Consider the following 25,571-nt stretch of genomic DNA (forward strand, 5'->3'; position numbering starts at 1 on the left):
GCATTAGTTTGCAAGGGGAAGGCAGAGGCCACTCCTTTCCCTGTTGGAGCTCTATGCTGCTGTGTGCCTGAAGGTGTGTTGAGCAGACACTCAGGGAGCACGGAAGATGAAAGGAATACACTGGGTGCCAAACAGGGCACTCTGTCTTACCAGCCAAATTAATGGAGAGTGATGGGAGGGGTCACAGCTCTCAGTCACCCTTAGTTTTCTTCCTCTCCTCCCAGGGGGCTGCACCCAGAGTCCATCCCAGGTGCACAGAAATCCAGTTCAGGTTCTTCCCTTCCCCACAGAGTGCATCCCAGGAAACACAAAATCAGGACTCTCTTTTGAAAGGAGACTTTTAAAGGTGGCCTGCAAAGAACCTGTATCCTTTTGTCCTTTATGTTGCAAAAGGGAATTTTGAAATTTTTCTATCCTTTCTTTTTCTGCTTGATTTTTACATTACAAATCCCGGTCTCATCTGCCCTTGGAGACTCTGTGGTGCGTGGAGGACTAGTGGCATAATGGCATGACATGAAAGTCAAAGTTAAGCTATTAAGAGGGGAAAGGATACTCTTTAAGAGTCTTTGGGTATTTGTTAATTCCGGTGCCTAATTAACACTCCACAAGGAACCTTGTTAGAGGTTCCACACTCCACCTGAACATGCTCCGAAATATCCAAGAGATCATCCAGCACAATGGTTTTCAACCTGGACCATTGAGGGGTCCACAGACTATGTCTAAGATTTCAAAAGGAGTCTGCACCTTCATTTGATATTCTTAGGCATCCACAAACGGTAAAAAGTTGAAAACCACTGCTCTAGCGAAGCCAGATCACAGCCTCAGCATTGCTAATATTCCTAAGGTAAAAAAAGAAGCGGAATCCACACACCCTTTTTTTTTTTGCAGGGGAGGAAGAATCCTTTTAGACCTTTACTTTCTTAAGCAAAAAATGGCACAACTCCAATGTTTTATATGTCCCTTGTGGGTCCCGTTTAACACTAGGCTCATACTCTGTGATGTGTAGGAATTCATATGGTGGTGGTGGTGGGGCTGTGGATGTTTTTTTGGATTGTTGTGTTTGGTAGGATAATTTTTGTGAGAAAGTTGAATCATTTGTTCATCTTTCTGCTTCTTCCTTCCCACATCTAAAGGAGTAGGTTTTTTAAATTCAAAAGCTTTGCAGCAAGACAATAGGTCTTTATACATCTACATTCATTTATGAAGACTCAAAGAGCAGTATAGGCCTTTGTGAAGTACATGCAGGTACTTAGACTTCATAGCTGTTAAACTACATTTATAGGAAGCAGAGCAGCAAAATAAAAGTGGTTTCAGCATGCTTTACATACATTTAAGTTATGAATAAACAGACAATGGAAAGAGGGAGTGGACAAGAATATTTCCTGACGTAGGTTTATTGATTCACTGGGTGGAGGGGAATGGGATTATCTTTTTATTTTGTGTTTTGCATCTTCACCACATTTTTCTTAGCCCCAAAAATAATCTTCCAAAACACCTTTATCATAAACCAGAGCAGAAAGTAGCAGACCTTGGTCCCGGCAGGAGTCTATTCACCTCCTTCCCCCAGTTGTGGAATGTCCCAAGACCAACAAAAGGCCACTGACTCCATCTTTTCTGTGACCTTGGTTCATCCAACACTCTCATACTTCCTGATATCTGAAAAATACCTGTGGAATTGGTGTCAGCCCCAGGCTCTTCCAGCCCAGGGGCCAATGGATGCCTCATTACTCTTTACAGGGGCTGTGTGTTTATTAAAACACTCAGGATGCTTTCTTCATTCTAGGCTTGTCACTGGAAATGGAATCCGCAAGTGCTTTGATAAATGGAATTAAAAGGTCAGGTGGTTTAACTGGAGCTTCTATCGGCCTCTCTGCTGAAAGATAACTTCCTGCAGGGAAGAAACCTCAGTATATCTCCGTCAATATCACCTATCTCCTAAAGTGATAACTCCTCAGTGGGTCTCCAGAGCTATCTTTCCACCTCCCACAGTGCTAATGCTTCTGTCTTGAATGGCAATACTGTCAGTTCAAGCATCTGTTGTCCCCAGGCTGCCTCTCCCTCTGCACATCTGACAGCACACACTAGTTGAAGAGAAACAAGGAACAGTTGCCTTAGCTCAGCTGTACTCAGCTCCCCACTCTAGCCATGTGTTTCAGAAGGAAGGGAGGGAGAGGAATAGATGACTGGGCAGTATAGAATGGTCTAAGCTGATAGTGGGAGGCAGGAGAAGTTGGCAACATGGTAGGAGATTAGAGGAGGCTTGCTAGAGAGCAGAAGAAAAGTCCCAAATGTGGGAGGAAATCTTGGCAGAGACACAGGTAGGATACTTGAACAAAGCATGTAGTGACTCCAGATGCATAAAGCTTGCAACGTGTGATACCAAGTGTTGGTGGGAGTGTTTACAAGACCTACAACATAAGCAGTTGAGCTGCATGCATAAAGTACGTAGCATCCACTGATAAAGAATGCAGCTTAAATCATTCCCACAGCTGAGGGTGAATACTTACTGGGAAGGAATACTGAACCATCCTTCCACACATAGACACTAACTGGTTACCAGACTTATAGCTCTACCTTTGGCACTATACCCAAAGCCAAAAAGAATGGCTTTGATTGGACCAGTTTGATTGCTGGCAGCCAGAGGGAGTCTCTTTAATTGAGGATAGCTGTGAACTACCAAGGTTGTGATCCCCAGCATGACAGCAAAGTCATGATAAGACTCAAAATGACTCCTACGGTATTGGAAAATTCCTCACTCCTGGGACCTTTGGGGCATACTAGAATATTTCAGGCTAGTCTCATTTTGTCCTCGTCAATAGGGTAGAATGAAAACCACAGAGCCATTTTAATGTGTGCAAATATTTGGTCTTAATTACCACTGAAGGTTAAGCCCAAGGCAAACACCAAACCTAATGTTAACTGGGAAGGCAGTGTCAACAGAACAAATGGTCATATGGCAATCTAAGAAAGGAGAGGTGCCATACCAAATCTAGGGGCACCCTTCCTTCCACTCCACTGAATCCCAGGACTAACTTATTTTCCTCTGCTCCCACTGTTTGAACCTTGGGAAGAAAGAAAAGAGATTAAAAAACAAACAAACAAACCCATCTCCAATTAGATTCCTTTCATAGTCTTTCAGTCAGAGGTCCATAGAAAATAACCGAGAACAATGTAAGAAATCGTTAAACACCATTCATGTTACTGGGTTGTTGGACTAGGAAGAACACAGTTATATCTGCCAAATGGCACCACTTCAGTCAATTCTCTGAGTCTCCCTGTCTAGTGACTGGACTTCTTGTGCTACATTTTACCTCATCCAAGACTCAGCCTACAAAGGAAGGTAGTGGCTCTCACAGAAATCTCCACATAGCCCAACCAGGCTGAAGAGAGAGAAGTAGCATTTAGCTGGATCTTACAATTACTTTAGAGTCTGTCATTTTTCTCAGTGTCCTGTTAAGGCAGGCAAGTTTGTTTGCCATCCCAGTTCCATAAACATGATGGCTGGGGAGTGGGGGAGAGGGGGTTGGAGGTTGGGAAGGGATATTATTCTGCTCTTCTCAGCTTTATCCCTTTGCTGAGTAAGAAGAATGCCCCCACGTCCTTCTAAACTCAGGAATCTGAAGCATTTCTTACCCTCTCTGAGAAAGGGGAGGAGGAAGAGATGGTGTCTGAGATGCTGAGAAAGATCCTGAAACAATTGTAAAGCCACAGAACTGTGAGACAGCGGTGGTGAGATGAGGATATGACGTACAGGCCTAAGATTAGAGTGTTTCTCACTGGCTGATTTGCTACTGAAATAGGTATTAAGAAGTAAAGAGCCACTATTCTTGTCTTATGTTATGTAGGCAACAGGAGGTGTTCTAAAGATGTTCTGGTGAGGTCTGGGTGAACCAGAGGCAGGAAGACAGCTCACAGCCCAGGTCTAGTCTTTGGCACATAGATACCTTTGCTTGGTGATCCTTACCTTTGTTGGCCCTTTTGTGCAGTTTCACTGGATGACAGCCTTGCATGATATTGAAAGCCAGGTAGCAAATGCTGAACAGGAAGAAAATGGGGCAAGAGGAGCTGGAAATGAGAATGAGGGTAAAAAACAAGTACTGTGCATGCTCTAAGAGATTACAATAATGGGCACATTAGAAATCTGTAGAGTAGGTTAGATTGTAAGCATGCTCTGAGACATTCTTGTTAGTGAGTAGGTCAGGAATGTGGTCTCCCCAACTTTACATCATGCGGGTATAATCCCAACACAGCATTTGGAGGAAATCATAAGCTCCATCAGACCTGACAAGATTGTCCTCTGCCTGAGATGGGAATACAGCCTTCATTTAAGTGTATTTCTGGAGAAGATAAAACCATGTTTCAGTTGTGTCAAGGTACAACTGTGCTGTAACATTATCCCCCAAAATGGTAGTTTCTACACTGTAGTATCTGTGCTGTCTGCTGGGGAGGACTGCTGGAGTGCAGGGGAAACACTCTAGACATGTAACAACAAGTTACATTAGACAGGAAATCTTTCAATGTTAATTGCATCCCACTCGACTGAGAGCAGAGATGTTGGATGCATGTGATATTCTGCTGTGGACTTTGTCACTAATGTGTTAAGAAAATGACCAGAGTTTTCTTCTTTGTTAAAGCAGAAGCAAGAACTGTGGTGATGGGGTAGGAGTTTAGCAGGTTATGAAGAATCTTTCTATTCATTCACTTAGCACAAAAGTGAGTGGATTGCGGGGGCACATTTGACAGGATTTTACCATAGACTGGCATGAAGCCGCTGTATTTTATAGGCAGTATGCTGCATTAAAACTACAGCACATCATGCACATTCCCTCTGGCCTCAGGAGTGACACACTAGGACAAGCCATTGAGCCCACAACTTCTGTACAGCTTTGCAGAGTGCTCTGGTCCCCTGCCATAACTCAAGTGAGCGGAACCAAAACTCAAGCTCAGGTGACCAGAAGTCAAACCTAGGTCATCTAAAGTGCTAACCTCTAGGACATGGAACCAGTCTTGTTTCTTGTTTTTAAGTTCATGGTTCTCCTCTGCCAGTAATCAAAGAGCTGAAATCTGGTTCTTGTACTGGAGAGGAGTGGAGGGGCATGGGCATATATAGGAAAGGGAAGTTGTGTGCTCTCTAACAGTTAATGACTTTCCCAAAAAGATTTGGCACTGAATGGATACAGTTCAGGGCACATAGGGAAAGAGAGAGTAGTAAATGAAGAAATTCATAATGCATGTTGTTCCGTTCTCCCATGCATCTGCCTCCAAAGTGCTGTCTCCTGTTGTTATCGTGTGTGAACTCAGGCTATAACCTGCACCTGTAGCAGCCACCAGCACTTGCTACAGCTTTATAAAGCCAATACTGAACATTCTTGAGGGACCCTAAATTTTAGACTTTCAGTGAAGTTCCCTTTGTTGGTATTTCAGACACCACAGAGCTATGTTGTGACATTCTGCAGCTCTGTACACGTGTGGTTTCTTAACAAAGTCCCTGTGGTTACCATTTAGCAATACGCCTTTTCTGAGGTAAACAACTTTACTCCCTTGTCTCTTTTCTCCTTTAATTCTATCAAATTTTGGCTAGAAACACTGCAAAATAAAAGCAGAGATTTTATCTGCAAAACATTAGGAGAGTGTTTTCATTATTAAAGTGTATTTAGTTGCTGGCCAGAGATGCGGGCCTGTTTGACAGGCTTGGAGACTGAATCCCCTGTTTATCTCAGAAATGGTACAGCTTGTGCAAGAGAAGTTCAAGCACACACACACACACACACACATTCTCTCTCTCTCTCTCTCTGCCTTGCCAATGAGCCTCAATCCTGACCTAACTTAGATTAGCTTAAGAAAAGAGGTTGCACTTAAAATATTTGGCCCAGTGCCTTACATGCCTGGCACAGCACATTAAAGCCATTGACATATCTGAATATCTGACCTGGTGCAATATATGCACAGAGCATGTCTGGCAGCCTGCCTCATTACATGCACTGAGCACACTTGGTCCAGAGCATAGTCACGAACTTCCAGAGAACAATCAAGTGGCTGCAGAGCAAAACACCCCCAGAACAGTGTGTTTCTAGAGTTGGATCAGTCACCATGGTGCCAAATCCATTAAAGCAAAATGAAGGGCAAGCTTAAAGAGAAATCAGAGTTGGGCAGGGTTTGTGTTTATAAGGGAAGGAAGAAGGGTATTTCCATTTTCTATGCAGAACAATACTTCAGTTGAAAAACAAATGACCATGGAGTACCCCCTGACAGTCAATATGTATGGAAGATTACATTCACCACATTAGACAGGAAATCTTTCATAGATGATGTGATTGCATTTCAAAATGTACTGGGTTGGTGCTATTTGGGAGACCTGGGTTTGATTCCTGAACACAGGCGAGAGGAAACAGTGTTTTCAACAATCCACAATCCCCGATAGATTGGGGTATCCTGGAAGCTGATTGGTTGGTGAGGAGACAATTGTAACTCTGGGTGCTAATTGCCTAGGAGAAGATGTGCTTCAGAATTCTAAAACCTGAATGCTGATTGACTAGGAAAAAGGTGTTTCCAGACACCGGGTAATTCTGGATACTGCTGGTTAGTTGTTGAGGAGGTGATGACTTAAAATTCAGATAAAGACAGTGGCAGATTTGTTCTTCCAAAAGGATGCTGTTTGCACATATTGTCCAGCAATAAACGTTATGATTGGAACTGGTCAGAAGGATCAAATAAAAATTGCATGAGCTTTTGTGACATAACAGGTGCACTCAACTTGCATGGCTTCGCAGGAAAACTTTTTGATTACACTTTTGTATGGATTCCTCCTTTTCAGACTGCTGCCACCACAAAACAAAAGTCTCTGTACAGTGTAACTGGCATGCATAATCTGGTGCTAACAAATAAACAAGCAAAGGAAACTAGCCTTTTCAAACCTAAATCACCTTACACACAGAAATATTAGCATTAGAGAACAATTAAGAACGTTCAAAAGAAATTCGACATTTTTCCAGGAGGGAAAAGAGGGTGCAAAATTGCAGTAACTGTGGTCCTAACTACTCTCCTCTCTATAGTCTTTTCCTTTCTCAGCCAAGTGGTTGGGAAGGCAGCTTCCTCTCATTCTTTAATAGCTTATTGCACATTAGTATCTTTGACCATTTTCAATCTCAGTTTCACTCCAGCCATAAAATTTAAATTACTTTCCAGTAGTAAACAGCCTTTTTTTTTATGCTGCTACTGATGGCTCCTTCTCTTTTCTACATGCATCCTTGGACATAATGGACCATTCCATCATCTTGGGCTGCATGAATACTGTTGATTATGCATATGTCCCTGGTTCCCTCTTGTCCTACCTCGCTTGCATTCTCTGTCTCTGCTGGTAGCTCTTTTTCTATACCAAGACCTGTCCTATATGAAGTCCCACAGAGTTAAATTTTCAGCCTTCCTATTCTTTTCCACCAGCATTTTTCTCACTCATCTGTATCTTTAACAATACCACTTTTATATCTCTATTACTTAGCTGCACATATCTTTCATCACCTTTACTCACTGCTCCCACTCCACCTTTTGTGGCATGATCAAGTAAACTTTTTGTAGCTTTGTTTCAACTTCCTTAGATAAATCTAAGACAGAAGTGCTTTTCTTGGGCAAGAAATGCTTGCTCAAACACATCTTAATTTCTTCTAATTCTTTTTTCAGTTGAAGTCTCTCTCATTTGCTTCTTCTGTAGATAAGCTTAGTATGATCCTTGATCTTTCTTTATTTTATATTGTCTATGCCTGTGAATCTGCCTACCTCACAAGGCTGTTATGAGCTCTATATGGGTAGTACCTTGTATTTTTATTTACCTGTAAAGTGACTGATACATATATAGTAACCCCAACCCTAATAATTAATAGTTAAGTAGTCCTATCAACACTTCTGCAACATTGTTCATGGTTCACTGCCACTGTTTTCTGAAAGCCTTAACCATTCTTTCTCACCTCTCATCTTGTCTATTACATCCCCCTCTTCTGTGACCTCCCTGTATCCCAGGTCTCTAAATTTCAGGAAGTGAAGAGTGTTGTTGTCTATGTTCTTGCATGCACAAGAATGCAAAACCACATCACCTCCATCCTTCCACAGCTCTGTTTCTCCATTCATTTTGTAATCCCTTTCAATGGTCCCTATTTTTAAAGACCAATTGTAAAACAAAGAAAAATTGATTTGTGCCCTTTCCTGCTCCTTAAAAATGGGTTAAGAATATCTGATCTATAAAGCTAGTTATTTTTCACATTAGAAATATTAGGCTTTGCTTTCTTTTTCCTAGACAATTTTGGCAAGATCTTTGGAGGACCAGGAATATACCCCATCAGAGGAGCCTGAAACCTAGGCTGTCATTCTGCCAGCCCCAAACGAGAAAGAAGGCAGGAGATATTGAGGCATAGATATTGAGGCATACACTGTGTAAAAAAGGGAAGGCACTGGAAACCACCCAGTGAAAGAAACGGTCTGCTTAGGCTGGCCCTGGCCAGCGGGTTGTGGTTTTTAAAGTGACCTCTCTTGGTTTTCACACCTCAACTGCTAGAACAGGGCCTCATCCTCCCTGATTGAACTGACCTCGTTATCTCTAGCTTGCTTGCTAGCATATATATACCTCCCCCTGGAAATTTCCATCACATGCATCTGAAGAAGTGGGTATTCACCCACGAAAGCTCATGCTCCAAAACGTCTGTTAGTCTATAAGGTGCCACAGGATTCTTTGCTGCTTTGGCAGAGAATTGTAATTTTTACAAATGAAGAATTCCAGAATAACCTGGAGCTGCCCAGCATGGGCCCAGTAGCACCTGGCTTAGGGATCTCCCAGCTGGCCCTGGTGGAGGCAGAGCCGGCTCTAACAATTTCGCCGCCCCAAGCACGGTGGCATGCCGCGGGGGGCGCTCTGCCACTCGCCGGTCCCGTGGCTCTGGTGGATCTCCCGCGGGCGTGCCTGCAGATGCTCCACCGGAGCCGCAGGACCAGCGGACCCTCTGCAGGGACGCCTGCGGCAGGTCCACCGGAGCCGCCTGCCGCCCTCCCGGCAACCAGCACAGCACCCCCCGCAGCATGCCACCCCAAACACACGCGTGGCGCGCTGGGGCCTGGAGCCGGCCCTGGTGGAGTAGATGCCAGAGGAAGGGCAGGGCCATGGGACAGGCCTGGCGCTGCCACCCAGGGGCTGGTGGGGTGGTGAAGGGGATTGTGGGAGTGTAGCTGTGCCTGTGCTTCACAAGGGCTGTGGTGACTGCGGGGCATGGAGGGGAGGCTACTCTCTGCCCTCCCCGCCACACAGTTACCCTTGCCCTCTCCCTCCCCCGCCTATCAGCTCCTCTGATCCTCCCCGCACCAACAGGACACGCTCGGCTGGCCGACGCTAGTCCTCATTGGCTGGCCTAGTTGTCAATCTGCGCTCCTCCCAGACTGAGCGCCCATTGGCTGGGCTCTTCACTTACGAGCGTTAGACCCCCCCTCTTCCTAGAGGCACCACCTCGACCGCTGTTGGTTATGGGCGGAGTCAATCAGAAGCAACCCGTATTTCTATTGGTGGATGATATGGAAATGGGGCGGAACTGTGCTTTGGCCGCGGCCGCTCCGCCCGGCTTGAAACCTCGCAGTGCCGGGGAGTTGGAGGTGTTAAAGCCGGAGCAGCGCGGTGGGCTAGCGGTGAGTCTGTGCAAGGAACCGGCCCCGAGGACCAGTCTCTCACCGCAAGGAGCAGGCGCCGCCGCCGCCGCCGCCGCGGCTCTTCCCAGGCTTTGACCGGACTCAGGTGAGGTGCGGGCGGGGGCGGCGCGGGGGGGGACGAGGAACGCAGCGCTCGCGCTTGGTTCTCAGGGTGGCGCTGGCGGCTTTGAGAGTGGGCAGGGTCGGGCGGGTCTGCTCCGGTGCCTGGGAGCCGCTTGTCTCGCCAGTGGGCTGGGGCCCGAGCAGTGGCTTTGCCCGGCCTGGCGGCAGAGCCGTTACCTGCCGTCTCCCCCCCGGCCGGAGAGCGGACACGGGGCATCCGCAGGGGCACGGAGGTGGCCCCCGCCCCGTGCAGGGCAGCGCGCTGGCAGCCCTGCCCACAAGGCGAGCCCTGGCCCGGGGCGGCGGAGCACGTGCCCGCGCCTCTCTGCGGGGGCGGCGTTGTGCCGCGGGCGGTGCCTGCCCGGCGGCGGGTGGGTGCCGCTCGCGCGGGTTAATTTTCTCTTCAACCCCCCCCCCGCCGCCCCAGCGCGCGAGTAACGGGCGGGCGAAGGGAGCGTCTGGCAGCTGTCAGGGCTCCCGCCTGAGTCACGGGCTGCCAGTCCCGCGGCAGACATTGCAATGGGCTTGGCTTCCGCCCTCCGAGCCAGGCTTCCTCATTAGCCCAGCCGCGGGGCGGGAGTGACAGGGCAGGATGAAGCTTGTAGTGTGCAAAGGCTCGGGGAGCGCGGGACTCTCCGAGCCCGTCCCAGCGCACCAGAGGGAAACCCTCCAGCTCTGTTACCAACCTGCCTCCGCTTGGAGTAGGAAGAAACAAGCTGCCCCCCCCCCCCCAGGTTGAAACGTACCCATGGGTTTAATCAGGAGTGCTCCTGTCCTGATCTGCCTCGCCGCCGCGTGAAATGAGCCTTAAAGCGGGATCTTGTTCTGCTGAATACACTGTAGTTTCATGTACCAAGATGCACTGGTCAGGTTAAGGAGGCAGTTCTCACAATGGCTACTGGTACCCTCTTCCAGCCCCGTCGTCCTGCTGAATCACCTTTGTGCTTATCTGCATTGCTTTCTTCCTGTTTGAGTCTTTCTGGCCTGGCCGCACCCAGAGTGGGCTAAGAACCTTAAGTTTTTGTGAGAGAGACTGTTTATCAGGTCTGTCTTATCTATACTGATGTGCTAAGTAACAGCATGATAGGTTTGAACTTCGAAACTGAACTGATCTTGTCCTAGAAAGAGTCCAAACTAGCAAGCTATGACATCCTGCCCTTTTCTGTAAAGAACGTACAGAGTAATTTACATAGAGGTGTGGAGCTTTATGAACCTTGGTTCTAGGATTAAGCACACATCCGTAACTCTTCTTAAAATACAATTTCTTCCCTTAAGCATAGGTTTGATGCCTTTTGAGTTACTTTGTAAGTTAAAAGTAAAAGCTCTGTAATGTTAGTACTTGTGTAAAGATACTTTCTAACTTAGTCACCAGGTAACAATGTGACTAAGTTAATTTTATCTGTGGCACTCCAATGAAAGCTGCAAACCTCGATGCAGCCTTGTATTGATTCATATGCCCACTTCCTGGAGTTATGGCACTCAAATCTTATGCTTAGCTGAGATGCGACAAGCAAATGTTTCTGCTTTGTGGGGTGTTGAGAGAGGTAATATTTGGAAGAAAAGACACTAAATACAAGTCAGTGGGGCTACTTTAGTAATTAAGTGCTTTGAAGTTGTGCAAGGTTATTCTAACAGCCCATGTTACTACTGAGCTATGTGAAATTGCCTCTGAAGCTACATCTGTGGTAAACTGTACAGTTTACCTAAAGTCATGGAAGCTTCACATCAGTAGAGGCAAGTTACGGTGCCTTGTTTCTCCTGAGCAGTCTGGATTACTTCAGTGTATGTGCATAATCTGCAGGCAGATACTACAAAAAAAAAATCTTTTGTCTAAGATTTTCAGTAGTTTTGTTGGAATCAGTGTAGAATCATGAATGGCACCAGATAAATAGCTGTGAAATGTCTGAACCTTTTAAACTGGATATGACTAACAAGGTTGAATTTCTTGTGTAGTGTCCTCTCTCAATGTTTAATTTGTCTTGCCAAGAGCTGATATTGTCCTTTTTCAGGAGAAGGTAGTGACCTTGTCCTCAGGCTTGCATGGCCATATAGCGCACATCTGTTCTCCTATAAATAATAGGATGACTGATACTTGTATTAGGTTTTTCTGCTGATTACTCTTATTCCAGAGGGACAAACCCCGGCCTTGATGGGTTTCTGTCAGAGCAGTCTTATCTCACTTTCCAAGTTATTGATCCTAGGAGTATGGTTCTGCTTACTTCATTTCTGGTTCAAGTTAAACTTTCAGTAAAGTGGTTAGACCCTTGTCAGCTTGACATCTTTATTCTAGGAGAGGCAGTTGTGGCTGTTGAGACTATACAATTTTTCTCATCCTTTCTAGATCTATTCTGATTGGCTGCCTTAAAATGGGCTAAACAAAACAAGTTGATGTAACGTCAAACTAAGCCTACATTGTAAAGCAGCTTGTAAATAATGAGAAGGCCAGGAAATGGTTTATCCGCTATTAGAGGCATAGCCGTGTTAGTCTGGATCTGTAAAAGCGGCAGAGAGTTATATGTCACTTATTGTCTATAAGGTGCCACAGAACTCTTTGCTGCTTTTATCCACTGTGTAGCACTAGAGAAGACACTGTACATATACCTTCACTTTGGAGACTTCAGTCACCTATGGGTATGTCCACACTGCAATTAAAAACCCAAGCTCTATGACCTTGTGAGGTGTGAGTTCCAGAGCCTGGGCTGCAGCCCAGTGTCTGCACTGCACTTAAACTGCCCCTTATCCTGAGCCCTGTGAGCCACTGAGTTTTTAATTGCAGTGTAAACCTACCCCATATGTCCTCCTAAGCATTTGTTTCCCTGGTATGAAAAATGCCAGGGTACTGAAGATCTTGTGTTAAAACTCTGTAGTAAATGGTAACTAGCCCTTCTCTTAAGTTGCAAGTTTTTCTAATGTTCTCTGTGAAGTGTGTGTTTTTAAAAAAAAAAAAAAAAAAAAAAAAAGCTGCAGGTGTTTAAAGCAGTGAAGCATGCTGATAATGCAAATGCTCATAGTCTGACTGCTTAGGCCTAGTATTAGTATTGTAACAGGCAGCATGAAAGCACGAAGCATGATTTTATTGGTCTTGCTTTAAAAATGCCATATTAAATGATGCAACCAACCCTATTTCATAGGATAATTCTCTTCCAAACCATCTCCATGAAGGTGAGAACATGAATGTACATGCCTGCATGGCTAGCTGTGTTTGAAAATGTGTGTGTGTGAGAGAGAGCTGCTGTAGTGTCTAAAATATTTCAGACACTGATTGGATACCGGTCTGTGGGAGGTGTCTGTCTGTCTCATGACCTTCGCAATATGCTGAGTTGCTAGGAGATGAACAGTGTGACTAGTTTGTTCTGAGTTTTGCTACCTCTAACTGTCTGATTAGGCTGGAATGACTTTAAGACTCTTGAGTATGAGTAGCCTTCTGAATCTTTCTCTTGCCCAGGATTATGTAACTTTTAGGAATATATATGACTTTACCATGCTGAGATCATAAAATGGACCTGTTTGGAGGTACAGGCACTCTCTTATGGCTAATCTAGGATTTAAAGAGGAATTAAGAGTTATGATCGAAAACTTTTCTGTAGTAGGTCTACATTCTTGCAAGGCAGTTTCAGGTTGTCTTATAGGAGAAGCTTTCTAGCAGCTAAACTTCAAGGTCCAGAAACTGGTGTGAATTTCTGAAAGAAGTCTGAATCCTCAAGACTGAACATAAGATTGGCCGTGGTTTCGTTCATTGTAAGTGCAGTGCTTAATCTGAAGGAATGCTAGATGGCACTGAGGGTTCTTCCTGGCTTCTAATGTGTATATTTTGTTCACCCACTTGCCTGATGTTTGTTTGCAATTTAAAGCATACGTGCAAACAGCTGCATTGTATAATAAGTGTTAGAGAAAAATTTTCCTTGTGTTCATTTTCAGTAATTCCTGTGGGCTGGGATAAAGCTGTAATAGTATTACATTGCCTGCAGCAGCATTGTTTTTGTTGGCAATCAATCTAGTTGTGTGCTGGCTTGAGGTGACCTTGCATCTTCAGTTTCTTTTTGGTCTGAGCATGCCGTCCAGTAGGACTAATTCAGTCTTCTTGTGCAAAAGGATGTAGAAACTAACAACCGATCTTGAAATGGTATCCAATAACACAAACTGTATGTAGTCACATGCAAACGCAACGTCTACCCTGGAAGTTATTATGAATGGGTGTGTCCTAGTAAATTAGGAGTACATTAACTACAGGTTTGTTAATCTCTATGCCCATGTTTAATTATGTTTTATCCCTTTCATGCACACTTTCCCTTTTAAGTCATTTCGTGGCTGTGGGAACTTGTATTGAGTTCTCAAAATGTTGATCTTCTCAACACTGATTCCTGTTGCTATGCCACTACAGTACTCTTGGATAACAACATCTGATCTGATACCACCCCATATTCTCTCCACAGCATACACCATGTACCTGCCTTCAGTCATTGCCTCTTGAATCTGTTACTGTCCCAGGCAGCATGCTGCTTTTTCCCTGAGCTTCCTAAAGAAGACCAAAGGGGTAGTGGAGTTTGCAATTTTCCATTAATAAAACTCTGAACAATTTCATTGCTAGTTACTTCAGTAAACTAGTTCTTTTGTTCTTGCATTATGTATTGCTTATGTCAATGTGTCTAAGCACAACAAACTTGTAACTATAGAACTCCCTGGCATATTTATCTGAAATAATAGTTCCCCACACCTGAGGAAGAGCTCTGTATAGTTCAAAAGCTTGTGTCTTCCATGAACCAATGTTGGTCCAATAAAAATGGTTACCATACCTTGTCTCTCTCGAATCCTGGGACCAGCACGGCTACAACAACACTTCATACAGTAGCAGGAAACACAGGCAATAAATATGCATTATGTTGGATGAGGAAAGGTATTATGGTATGCAAAGGCATATTTCATAACTTCTGTGGGATTTGTGTTGCTGGAGCTCTGTGGCTTCATCTTCCTTCAAAAGAAAATTAGTATCTAGTTACAGTGTACACAAGCAGCTTATTTAGGGACTTTACTAAGGAGTAGAGGAGTCTAGAGCCAGGTGGATGGGTGACCAGCAACAATCTGTAACAAATGAACAGTAGCATATATTGAGAGAAATTTAACAGTTTAGAAACATTTGTCACGATCAAGATGGGCATGGATTCTGCTGCTTATCAAAAGCTACAGTTTTACTAATCAATCTCAGCAAGAAGTCCATATGATCTAGGTTAAGACACAGGAACTACAGTTCTCATTTGAATGTATGCAAAGCAGATATTCAGATTTGTAAGGCAGGTTCTATTTTTGATAGAAAAATCTTTGGTGCAGGCAAAGCTTACAACTTTGATTTCTTGTATTTGGCTAGGAACTGTTTCTCTTGTCAGATAATCAAGATTGCAATTTCCTGTTTGTTCTTAATTAAAATGTATTCTTGTAGTTTGTCTCTGTAGTTGGGTTTAGTGATACAACACAATTTAAGATAATGTGATTTTAACTTTCTTTAAATGCGCCTGTTTACTTGAGTTTATGCTATCTCTTGACCAGCCTGGATGTCCAGGATATGCAGGTGGCTTTACTATTAGAATGCAGGCTTTTTTTATCTTAGGAGGATGGCTGCTTTTGCATCTGAGTGATTTTTAGTGGCATGCTTGGTGCTGCTTTGAGCAGAAGTGAACTGGAGTCACTGATCTGATTTTACAGCAACGCTGTAGTAGTCGTGGTGGTGGTTTAATCTTGCACTCTGAAATGTAACTAAAACATTTATTTATTATCCCCCCGACCCCAAAATGTAGCTGGTAACTGTCTATGAAATGGTATGGTTTCCCAAGTGAACTTTAGGATGAAGTAGTGAGGGCTTTTTGGCTGTAAACTCTGTTGGGCAGGGACTGTCATGCTATGTCTGTAGAGGCTTTGCAAAATGGGGTGCCAAACTGGTTATTGCCTTTAGGTGCTATTGCAGTACAAATGTTAATACTAGAACATCATAAAAGTTTAAACTTTCTATTGCATGCTAAAATGTTGTTTATCTGCTTTCTTTAACTTCCTGACACAAGTCTTGTACAGAAGAATTGATCTTGCAGTTTAAGATATTGTATGGCAGGCAACGTGAAATGCGCACACACATGTAATATTGACAGTCATGTATATGGTCATGATTCAGCCACCTAAAAGTGGAATTCCCAAACAACTTCATTTCACTTAATATGTGATTTTTTTGAATAACCATTACATAGATATATGCAGATATGTATTGCATTGTTAATATTAAACCTGGAAATATGTGGCTGTATCAACCATAACTGTCTAGTTCTTTCTGGTTTCCACTTACTGGTAATTGCCATGTAAAATGCTTTAAATTTTCCCTTGTGCACATCTGATTATGACAGTATGGACTACGATTCTTCGATATAAGCCAAAAAGGCAGGCAGATGCAGGTTATATCAAACTGATATTTTTGACTGTATTGGCAGAATATGGTGGGGTGATGCCTCTACTGTGACAGTTACTGCATCTACCTTACAAATACAGTCTCTTGCTTGTTTGGGTACTAGGAGAATTAATTGTGTAGACTTTAGCCTCTCCACATAAGTGTGGTGGATGGGGTAAGTTTATTGTGGCCCATGTAGGAAGGCTATTAATCATTGATTATGAGGAGTGAGAATGCGCTCATACTTTTCTTCCTCTTGTTTTGTTTTTTTCTCTTATCACTGAAATTTTGCCTGGTACATTATATTTTCCAAATTATTGCCTTTACAGTGAGGGGAACATGCAAATTCACTCTTACAGGAAGCTACTTCCTGGTGCTTGAGTGGAATCCCTCCCCATTCTATTGTACTTGGAGACCACTACTAATGAGCAGCACTAGTTTTTACTAGTCTGACGTGCATGTCTCCTGCTCTGAGGAGTTTCCAGAGTAAAGGAGACATAAAAGGGGTGGAAAAATGTGAGGAAAGCACTCAAATATTTATGGTGATAAGTGCTCTAGAGCAGTTTTTCTCAACTTTTCCAGACTCTCATACCCCTTTCAAGGGGGTCTGATTTGTCTTGTGTATCCCAAGTTTCACCTCACTTAAACTAATTGCCTACAAAATCAGACATAAAAATACAAAAGTGTCACAGCCACCATTACTGAAAAAGTGCTTACTTTCTCAATTTCATCATATGATTACAATATTTATATATTCCAATCAATTTATTTTATACTTGAGCCTTTTTTTCACTTTATGAGCCTTGTCTGAAGTCACAGACCCAGGTGGTGGGGTTGAAGCCCGAGACCTGTCATCACCCAGAGCTGAAGCATGTAACTTAGCTTCACTAGGCCCTGGGCAATTGCCCTGCTTACTACCCTGATTTTGGCCCTGCACTTGGGACTTCTCTAAATTTGTCCCATGGACCCCCCCCTGGGGGTTGCAACCCCCAGGTTGAGAGAAACTGCTCTAGAAACATTTAAGAGGAGAGTTTGGGAAGACAGGTTCTAAAAGATTGAGAAGCTTATTGTGTGCACAACTAGGCTCCTTATTCATTTTTAATAACTTTTTTTTTTCTTTGAAAAGAGGGAAAAAGTAGAGGTCAGGGCTGGAAGACTAACCAGAAGAAGCAAGTTAGCTTAAGGTCATGGCAGACAAGGCAGGGGAAAGCTCAGTGTAGCAGAAACAAGTGGAAACAACAAAGTGTGGGGTGCACACGGTTGAACTAGATAAGTATGCAGGAATGGAGCAGTGCAAAGCCTTGCATATGTTAGATATGTCTTCAGAGTCTGAGGGCAAGTCTATACTACAAAATTAAGTTGACCTAAATTACATTGACATACAGCCACTGCAGTAACTGAATGTGTTCTACACATCCACACTACACTCCTTGTGTCAGCCTCACCAGGATTTAACTGCCAGTGAGGGGCATTGTGGGACTGTTTCTGAAAAGGAGCTACAGTCAATGTAAGCAATGCAGTATCTACACTGACACTGTGTTGGCCTAACCATATCAACCTAAGAGCTGCACCTCTCTTGGAGGTGAAGTTAAGTCAGTGTAGTGGGTGAGTTACATCAATGAGAGCTACACTTTAGTGCAGATACTTACAGAGCTGATCAATATAAGATGCCTTACATCATCTGAACTCTGTAGTGTAGACCAGGCCTCAGTATTTATAGGTGGTGACATTTGTTTTCACTTTATCCCGGCATACCTGTTGAGCCTCAAGGCTGCTTGGTATTTCTATTAAAGTGTCTTGGCTGTTTTCCTGGCCAGAAGGTACTTAAGGAGTCATCTTTGCAGCTTACCTCTGCTTCCAAGGGAGGGTCTCTCAATCCTTGACTGCATGGGGATTGGTGTTGAGAATCAAACTTGGATCTTGTAAGCCTTAGCTACGCTAGGCTTTTCTGTCCAACACTTTCACATTTGCTATCGCTGATGGAGCTGAACCATTTGAAACGCAGATGGGCAACTTTTGGCACAAAGGCCTAGTATATAGACTGTCATAGTGTAGTAGAAATAATTACAAAGCCAGCCATAGTGTTTCTGGTGAGATGTAGACCCTGTTTTCATTGTAAAAATCACATTTGAACATGGCTGCCAAACAACTTCAAGTTTTCATTCTATATGGATAGGGAAAAATAATTAGAATATTTGAAATATTATTGGTATGGAAGATAAAAACATGCTGTTGCATTGAATTTCTGTACCTAAAAGCCAGGATGATATGGTTGTACCAATATTTTCCTTGGTAAGGCCTTATACCCTACAGCTCCACAAAAAGTAGCCAGCCCTATTTTTCTTCCTTGTCTTCAAACTAGATGTAATTAACTTAATCCCTTCCCTCTCATGTGACAAGCAAATGTGTGTATTTACTGCAATAATGTGTGTAGCTGGAGGGTTCTCATACTTAAAGCATCTGACTAAACCTTTTTTCAGCACCCCAAAGAGTCTCATTAGCCCTAATCCAAAGTATTGGAGAAGGGAGAAAAGTGACCCTGAGATAACAAGGGGCTAAAACTGTCTGAAAGTCCTTACACCCTCTAATGCATTGTTCCTGAGGAATTCTACATGTCTGGTCAAAGTTCTTGCTGTTTGTTCTGACTCCTGAGGCAACAATCCCCCAGCAAAACTGTTTGAGCAGCTGGGATGGGCTGTAGTTTTCTAAACTACTGCTATCTCCGTAAGTGGGATTACTTTGTCCAGTGGTCATGAAGTGTGTGTTCTTCCTATGGAATGTTTTCCTTGTGGGCATGCTGTCTCTGGGAGAGGGATTCTCTCCTTTGCTGAGAAATCATGTACTAAAGAAACAGTTGTATAAAGCATATAATGCAGGATAGTGATCTTGGAATACTTTATTTCGTGCGAACAGTGGTAGGTGGCAACCAGCCTAGATTTGCTGGATTTAAGACTGATCTTAAAGTTACGATAAGGCCACCCTCTGCGAGCAGCAGTTAAGCCCTAATTAGCTTTATTGAGTCAACTATGAAGTATAATATTTAGTTTGAACAGTGTTTATTGTGTGGGGTGGGAAATGAGACTGACCATTGCCATCACCCAGATAAATTGTGATCGTATTGTCTTACTAGTGTATGACTTGTGTTTTGGGAGAATTCCCACTTAAAACCTTTATGTTCCAAAGCAACCTTCCTGTGACAAGGACTATATTAGAGGGTGGAAATGCTGCTTCATGCACTTACCAGATAATACTTGAGATCAAATTAAGAGAATTCTAAAGCTGGTCATACAAAAGCATGTATCCCATTTTCACCATTCTGAATATACCTGCTGGAGACCTTTCAAGGGGACCTGTAAGAGACACACTAACTCTTGTCTTTCTAGCTCATGATTGACCTTGACAGTAGACTAGTTCAGATTTACTTATCAGAGAAATTCCCCTCTGTACCGCGCAACAAGGAAAGGTAGAAAGAGGTCTCTTTTTCAGACATAATGATCTACTTCCAGAATCCAGTTCGCCATTCACTATCTAAATCTTGTATAAATCAGGTAGTCGCATATGAAATGAACTAATTTTCCAGCAGGGTAGGAATGGTTCAGTGTCTTAAAGTTGCCATATTTGGACCCTAGAACTTAAAATTTCTCATTAGTGTTTAATTTACCCCTCTCCTCCAGTTAGTCCAACTCCCTTTAACCTATTGTCACTAAGATTCTTGATACCTCGCATATTTATTGCCCCATTCACGTGTAGTCTGTCCAGCTGAATATATGATGCTAAAATGCCCTCAAAGTTTCTGGATTACTTTTTCTCATGGCCAGCGGGGTACACATTAATGCTGTGCCTTTTACTTAATGTATAATAGTAGAAATATTGCAGTTGGCAAGTCTGGGCAGCTATAACATCAATGGTGATTTTTGTTAAAAATTCAAACATCTACATTCCAACTGTGAAATAAATCTGTTGTCCAATGTCTTGGATGAGTCAGGATGTAACTGGAAAGGAAAACAGTGAACTATATACTCCTGAGGGAATTCTGTGCCAAAAAATAAAAATTCTGTACAAAGTATTTTAAAATTCTGCATATTTTGTCAATAAATAAATAAATATAGAAGCTCCAGCATGGCAGTGGGGAGTACAGGTCACTGGCTGCACAGGGGTGGGAGATCACCTTGCAGCTTCCCCCCATCCCCAGACATGGACTTGGTGGTGAGGCTGCACCTGTCCTTGACATAGTGCAAGGGCTGGGCCTGCCCCAGAAACACTCTGGGATCCTGCCCATCTGTGCCAGGCGCACTAAGATAGCCAGCAAGAGGGACAGAGTCTCGCACACATGTCCACCCCTGAGCCCCAATCTATGTGTGGAGCAAACAGGCTCAGCGTGGCAGGCTCCAAGTATGGAAAGGCTTAGCATGGGGGGATCCAGGTGTGGAGTGAGAGGGTTCTATGTGGGGCAATATGGGTGCAGGGTCCGGTTGTGGTGGGGATTTGGATGCACAGGGGCTCCAGGGGTGGGATGTGTGTCCCAGGTACAGGGGGAATGGGACTCTGGGTGAAGGTGATTGGGGCTCAGCAAGGGAGTGGCCTGGATGCAGGGGTATGGGCCCACATGCAGGGGGAGTAGGGCTCGGTGGGGCAGTCTGTGTATGGTGGGATGTGGGTTCAGGTGCAGGGGGCTCAGTGTAGGGGTTCTGGCTGCAAGGAGTGTTGGACCTCATGGGGTCTGGGTATAGGGAGGTCCAGATGCACAGGGGTTGGATGGGTGGGGGAGCATCTCCCTCTATAATGAATTCCTTGGTGGTTGAGAGGGTCAGGAAGCAGGGGTCAGAGCTTCCTGCAACCAGTGGAGCTTTCTGTGGGTGGGTCTGTCCCAGTTCCAGCCACTTCTTGCAGGGGAAGAGCAAGTCCCATTCTTCACCACCCACATCCAAGCCAGGACTAGCAGCTGAGCCCAGCACAGGGTAGGAGCTGCCAAGGCAGCCCGCAGCACAGCCACGCCCCCCCCCCCCCCCGTGACTTACCTCTCTGCTGGCTGCTTTGGGTGCCCAAAATGATGCACCTGTGCTGCTGGGGAGGGGCGCAGGACCACTCTTGCAGCTTTCCTTTGCTTCACCATCATTTTTCTGTGGGGAAGCAAAGAAATCTGTGGGGACATGAATTCTGCATGTAAGCAGTAGTGCAGAATTCCCCCAGGAGTAACTATAGCAAGTCTAGTAATGACTTCTGGGAGTCTTAAGTAAAAGCTCCATTAAAAAGAACAAAGCTGTGTAGCAACACAACCTCCTAAAAAAAGTGAAGATGAGCATAATGAAGAACCTCTTAAATTCTAAGGAGGCTGTGTAGTAGGGTCAGGATGGAATTCCTGCCTCCACCCTGACCTCCACTGTGATCTACAGCATTAAACAGTTGGCTGAGTGCACTATGACTTTTGGCTTTGTCTGTAGCATCAGGCTATATATATCTTATAGAGCATACTGTATTTGATGGGCTAATAATTGGATCCAGAAAACTGTTCTCCTAGGAACAGACATGAAATATTAAACTTAGCTTCTTCAGTGATAACTGAGGTTTCAAGCTACAGTCCTACCTACAAACTAGAGTATAACCTTGTTTTTGCTCTTTCCTTATTCATCTTCCCACTCATTTAGCCACTCACTTAATCAGTCCTAAGGAGCTAAGTCGAAACAATTCCTCAGCAGATTCAGAGGAACATTCATAATGAATAGTAGATGCTGCGGTCTTGCAAGAAGCTGCCTTCAGTTCATAGTCACATGATGCACTTTAACAATCTCACCACTTGCTTAACCTACATACTGCACTTTCCAGTTTGGCACCATCTGCTGTATAATTAGATCTCTTAAATATGGTTATCTTTTAGGTGTTGGTTTTGATAAACTATGCTCAGATGGCTGGGGAAGGAGAAATAGTTCTATCAGCAGAACCAAGGCAAGAACAGACTGCTCATCCCATATGTTTGAATGGGACTCCTATCATGTCTATTGATTGTTTCAGATCAGCCAGGTTATTCAACGCCAGATTCTTTAAACATTCTACATTTGCAAAGAGTGTCTGGGTTCTTCCATTGGGAAGAGATTCTTAGCTGTGGTTGAATTGTATTTTCATCAGCCAGTAAATACTAGTTCTCTGACAGAATTTTGTCATGTCAACAAGACATGGAGTTTGCCCTTCTTGATGGAAGGTTCTAAGCTGATGTATTCAGTGGGTTGTAACTACAGAGTAGTTTGTGGGACAAGTCAACAAAACTGATGACTTGCATTTGTGAACTTTGTTCAAATCTATGGCCAACCTAAAAATGTGAACTTCATACACAAAGTGAGTCTGTTAATCTAGATAATAACACTTACCTAAAACAAGCTTCGTTTCCCCCTCTTTCTAATCTTGCCTCTACAATAGTAACCTTTATGCCAGCAAACACGTCAGGATAATTTCTCATGAAATTTTCTTAGTCATCTAGTAAGACACTGTAAATATATCAGAAGTTAAGCTTCCAGACAAATCACTCCTGCATGTAGAAAGGGAAGCACAAGCTCCAATTCTGAGCACGTACACTGATGTTCTGTTACAGTAAAGCTGTTTCAGACACTACACTGCTTCTACCTAGGTATTCTATGGCCTCATACCAGTGCACCTAACTTCATTGAGGTTTGTGATCTTGACAGGACTCTAAAGTAGGAAAGTAGTGTTCCCATTTTACAAATAGAGCTGATGTATCTGTGACCCTCCCAAAGCCACACAGGATATCAATTCCTGGATTTGCCACAGATCCCAGTCCAAGACTTACACTGTAAGGCCAACCTCTTTCTCTTTAAATGCTGTTCTCCGATAATAAAAGAGACAAATCTGCCTCAGCATGGTAACTCCTTTTCCCCAGAAATTCTGTTTTTAGCACCTATGGGACTAGTCTGGGAATCTCCAGTTAGTGAAAGCTTTGGAAGACTCAAATTGGAAGTCACCTGGTTTAATACTAGCTGTTTAACCAGCCTTCCAAGTACTACAGTAAATCTGATCCAAAACTCCTATTGGTGCTCTTTGATTATTTTCAGTCTAACATTACTACATCTTTTACCTAGATGGTTTAGTGTAGTCCAAGCCCATATTGCAAAGCAATGGCTCAGCCCCCCAAAAAACAAATTCTGTGGCTGCTGACAAAGTAAACATGGGGGAGAGGAGGTTTTGCAAGTAGTTCTGGAAGATGAAGTTACAAACAGATGACGCTGTCTTTAAAAAGGTCTTTGAAACAGTTCTTAGTTCTGAAACCTAGAGGCAATGGCTTTCAGCAAGGGGGCAACTTTTAGATCTTTCAGGTTGGCCAAGGTGAGTTTCAATTTGTAGAATTTTTATATTGGCACCTGATAGTCCTACTGGGGTAAAAGGGTGTGGGGAAAAGAACCTCCTTAACTCTCAAACCCTAAAGCTGGAAATCCATGGGAAGACTAAACCTATGGCTACACTACAAAGCTTACTGCACTGCTAGTGCAGATGCTCTAAGCCAATGGGGGAGAGCTCTCCTGTCAACTTAATTACTCCAGCCCCCACGAGTAGCAGTAGCTCACCTGCCAAGTGCTGGTGTGGACAACATTGTTAGGTCAGTACAACTTACATCGCTCCAGGGGTCGCTTGTTCACATCCCAAGCATGTAAGTTTTATAGCACAGTAAGTGGTAATGTGTACAAAGCCTGAGGCAAACTTCAGTCTGTGATTCCCTTGTAGACCAGAGTGTTTAAGAGACAAATGCATGTTTCCTCCTAGTTCCTAAGGGGGACAGATAGTGTCTTAACTAAAAAGCAATGTTTGGTCCAGTCAGCTCAGAAGAATCTGGAAGGAATTGCATAAATAAAAGGTTCTCATACTTTTTTTTTTCATAGTGTGGACTACCTTAATATCTTGTGGGCATCTCCCCTCGCATTCGTGACTGTGGAGACCACTTCTCCTCCACTTGAAATTGCACCACATCCTTGTGGTGATCACACAACTACTACAAACACATTCTTTTCCGTGTAAGATTTCTTGCCATTGCACCTGGATAAAAGAAAGCGAACAACACTTGACTTACCAGCTCTCCAGACTACTATGGACCACTGTTTGGGAACTACTGTGTTAATAGATCTGTAACATTCCCTTGTGTACCATTTCTGAAAACAATACTAGGAAGGAGAGTTTTAAATTCAATTTTTGTTATGAATTTTGATCTTGACACTTTTGTTTTACATTGTTGCAATACAGCCCATAGACAGAAAAAAGCACAATTATCTTATCTGAACTATCGCCCAATATACATGTCTATATAAATGTCCATGCCTCACACAATCATGTCTACGCCCAAAACAAACTACTGAGCAAACAAACCACTTGCAGAGCAACACTAGTATCTGGTGTCTTTCCCAGAAAGAGTGATTACCTGCTCAGCACCCCCATTAATTGTTTAGCTTTTAAGCATGACTGCCTGTGTTGATGCTCTGTCTCTAATGACCAGATCAGCTTCTCTAGCAAACAGGATTCAGCACGTGGAAATCAACCTATAGTCACAGCAGAGTGTTGATGAATATATAAGGTTTCACATCTTTCATACTCATCCGTGTATAGGATTTCTTAGTATTGTAGTTCATTGAGTACATGTACATAGCTGGCTTCAATAATTGCATCCCTCTCTAGACTAGGATCTTCTGCAGACACTTGAGTAACTATGATTTTTTTGGCCCATGACCTCACCACTGCATAGAATTTGGGAGCTCAAGGCTCCCAGGGAATAACACTGGCACAGAGGACCTCTATATTATCACAGGCTATATCTACACTACAACTGGGATCAATGCTCCGAGATAGATCCACCGGCGGTCGATTTAGTGAGTCTAGTGAAGACTCGCCAAATTGACAGCAGATTGCTCTCCAGTCAACCCCTATACTCTACCCCAAGGACAGAGAGCAAGGTAAGTCGATGGGAGAGTTTCTCCAGTGTAGACCCCGTGGTAACTTGATCTAAGGCAGTGATCCCCAAACTTTGTCTGGCAGGCGCCAGACGATGAGCCATGGAGGACCGTGGTGGCGGACGAGCATCCGCCAAAATGTCACCGACAAGCGGCAACGTCAATAGGCGTCCCTGCCGAAATGCTGCTGACAAGTAGCGTCATCCAGAGGCATTGCCACCAAAATACCGCTGAAAATTGGCGGCATTTCGGCAGTGACGCCTCTTGATGACGCAGCTTGGCAGTTCGGCAGATGTTCGTCCGCCAGCCAGTACATGGGAGCACTTAGATGCCCCAGTGGGTGCCATGGTGCCCGTGGGCACTGCATTGGGGACCCCTGATCTAAGGTCTGTCAACTCCAGCTACGTAGTATAGGTTGACTT

At 43.9% G+C, this 25,571-nt stretch overlaps 1 protein-coding gene and 2 long non-coding RNA genes across 4 annotated transcripts in view; 2 read left to right on the forward strand and 1 right to left on the reverse strand.

Annotated features, from left to right (window-relative positions):
* The window catches only part of LOC127036544 (uncharacterized), an 18,795-nt gene extending 8,169 nt beyond the window's left edge, over nucleotides 1–10,626 (reverse strand). Inside the window, exon 1 of the long non-coding RNA XR_007770167.1 lies at nucleotides 10,530–10,626. This is a non-coding gene — a long non-coding RNA (uncharacterized LOC127036544). The remainder of the gene's footprint in view (nucleotides 1–10,529) is intronic.
* LOC127036582 (uncharacterized) lies at nucleotides 53–1,854 on the forward strand. The gene is made up of 2 exons (XR_007770183.1): nucleotides 53–364; nucleotides 1,512–1,854. It is a non-coding gene; the product is annotated as an uncharacterized LOC127036582 (long non-coding RNA).
* Nucleotides 9,583–25,571, forward strand: part of MYH9 (myosin heavy chain 9) — a 101,996-nt gene continuing 86,007 nt past the window's right edge. The window contains exon 1 of one of the 2 annotated variants that reach the window (XM_050926268.1): nucleotides 9,583–9,766. The gene's annotated coding sequence lies outside the window, so the exon portion shown is untranslated. Of the gene's footprint in view, nucleotides 9,767–10,738; nucleotides 10,828–25,571 lie in introns of those variants that run through there. The other variant, XM_050926277.1, reaches the window with a different exon arrangement.

This window comes from Gopherus flavomarginatus, chromosome 1 (assembly GCF_025201925.1).
Source record: "Gopherus flavomarginatus isolate rGopFla2 chromosome 1, rGopFla2.mat.asm, whole genome shotgun sequence".
NCBI classification, from domain to species: Eukaryota; Metazoa; Chordata; order Testudines; family Testudinidae; genus Gopherus; species Gopherus flavomarginatus.